We start from the raw sequence: 2500 nt of genomic DNA, 5'->3' as shown, positions 1-2500 counted from the left end.
CTGACTGTATAAGACTAGAAGGACATTACTTATAAGCACACACTCCTCATGATATTTCTCACTCTCTGATGGTTGTATCTCTGAGCAGCTCCCAATCTGCAATCGGAGCTGCTCCCATTGAACCAGTCACAATCATACACATAGTTAATACTGATATTTAAACTGTGCAATTACAATAATTTTAATATTTGTGCAATAACGGCAATTTGAAATGTGCAATAACCTAGTGCAATTTACCGTATTTTCCGGACTATAAGCCGCTACTTTACTTCCCACGCGTTGAACCCCGCGGCTTAAACAAGGAAGCGGGTAATTTATGGATTTTCCGGGGGTTTTCCCGGTTTCACAAACATCATGCCACCAAAAAAACTGAGCCCCGTAACATTAGACCAATGAAATTGCCGAACGGGTTAAGGTGAACCAATGAAACACTTTATATTAAATCGTGCTCCCACTGAATCGGGCCGCACCACATCATAAATATGGATGAGGTTCCTCTGTTTTGAAAGGAAGGAGGAAGACAGCGAACAATGACTTTCTTGGTAGGCTGCTGTTTAGTTACAGACACTGTCTTTTGTTAAAGCCTTTGTAAAGTAATTAGTTTTAGTGTAGACGCCTGCGGCTTATAGACAGGTGCGGCTTATTTATGTTTAAAATAAAAATCTTTGTCAAATTCAGGCTTATATTTGGGTGTGTTTATTATTCCGGAAATTATGGTAGTTTGCTTGTCTGATCTATTATTGTTGTTTTGTTTTTTCTTTTGAATCTATATACTGTACTGTATATATTTGTACTGTGTCTCTGCTTCATATTCCATGTAACATGGAAATGTCCTAACTGTGAGACAAATAATCTTATCTCATCTCATCCTATCTATAATCACACTCAATGTGTGACTGAAATGAGGATGGGTTCCATTTGGAGTCTGGTCCCTCTCAAGATTTCTTCCTCATACCATCTAAGATGGTATGATCTAAGATCTAAGTTTTTTTTTACAGCAGGGACACATTGTAGGATTGGTGGATGAACCACTGTAAACACGAAGAAGACGCACTGTGGGCGTGTCTCCGTTTATTCGGGTCTGTGCGGCAGTAATGGTGAGTCGAGGCGACAGCAAGACGAGTTTCTCAAAGTGGAAATATGCTCATTATTGCACTTTAGTTGAGCATAAAGACAAAAACTTTAGTCAAATGTAAGCTGTGTCTTTCTGGTTCGAAGCTCGTATCTACTGCGATAAACAGCAACTCCAATCTGTCGAAGCTCCTCCAGAAACTCCATGCCTCGACGAAGCTAGAAGCTAGACGCTAACCCGGTGTTCTGTTCTACATTGTTGATAGTTTTCATACTTCAGCTGTGAAAGGAACAATTTTAAGAGCTCAACACAACAGCTTTTATTTTTATAGTTTTTGATTGTGAATATATTATTCAGCTTGTTTTGTTATTTATTTCAGAAATCCTTGTGATATATTCAGTTTGTGCTGCTCTGACTTAGTGTTTAAAAAATGACTTTGTGTTTAAGTCAGTTTTGTGTTTGTAGACCAGAACGCATAAAAGGGCATTAATAGAAACATTAAAGAACGTTCTTTAAAAAAGGTTAAAAAGTTTAAAAAAGTTACTTTTTGAATGAAGTAACGAGTAACTGTAACTAGTTACTATTTCTTAGTAACTAGCACAACACTGATTATTTGTAAACGAACCTTCCCAAGTGTTTTATTCTTTGCTTAGCAAATATAAAAATATCATTGACGATGTGGCACCTAAATGTGAATTAAACCTCTGACGTAACATCACACAATTAACGTTATATAATTAACAGAACCAAATAGCCAATAAACAGATCAAATGCCACACTCGGGAAAACGTATTCCCTCGGAAAGAGTTGATGTAAAATCGAATCGTATATTATTAGGAAAATGTCAGTGTGCTGAGCGCCGAGCTCACGCTGGGTTTTTAACGCTCTACCACATATCTAGCTAAAGGAACCTAGGTCCTAAACGTTTCCACCACACCCACTGCCTCTTTCAGTCTTGCACTTTATATTTGTGCTTCCCGTCTGACACCACCACTAAGCTACTGTATTCTTTTACACAATTCGTCAGCCAATCAGGCGGTTGATTCCGGGATCTAATATCCAATTCATTTACCGAAACTTCCTCACACACCACTGAGAGCTATGATTGAACTCTCAAAGATATAAAGCTGTAAATGAGTTTTATGTGCGGGAATTTAAACGCCTGATGACGCAAGCAGGCAAAAATACCACTGTTTCCGAAAATATAAAATTCCAATCGTTGTCGACATTCCTGGCTAATTCGGGAGGAATGCCATCTGTCTAACCTTACATCAGTTCATCTATTTATTATCCTGTTCAGCTGTGTATCAGTTTGTGGAAATCCACAAATCGACCAGTGAGGGGCGAAGGTTAGGCGAATTCGGGGGTGTTGCTCATTTACTGGTTTCAGATCCACCTCCCTTTTTCTCTCTGTCACATACAGACTCT

The 2500-nt window shown here is 38.6% G+C and overlaps 1 protein-coding gene across 4 annotated transcripts in view; it reads right to left on the bottom strand.

Moving 5' to 3' along the window:
* Window positions 1–2500, bottom strand: part of hspa12a (heat shock protein 12A) — a 54952-nt gene that overhangs the window by 27241 nt on the left and 25211 nt on the right. The gene's annotated exons all lie outside the window — the stretch shown is intronic.

This window comes from Silurus aristotelis (genome assembly GCF_946808225.1).
Source record: "Silurus aristotelis genome assembly, chromosome: 6".
Taxonomy (NCBI): domain Eukaryota; kingdom Metazoa; phylum Chordata; class Actinopteri; order Siluriformes; family Siluridae; genus Silurus; species Silurus aristotelis.
The sequence above is the reverse complement of the archived record's forward strand: the minus strand, read 5'-3'. Positions and strand labels throughout refer to the sequence as shown.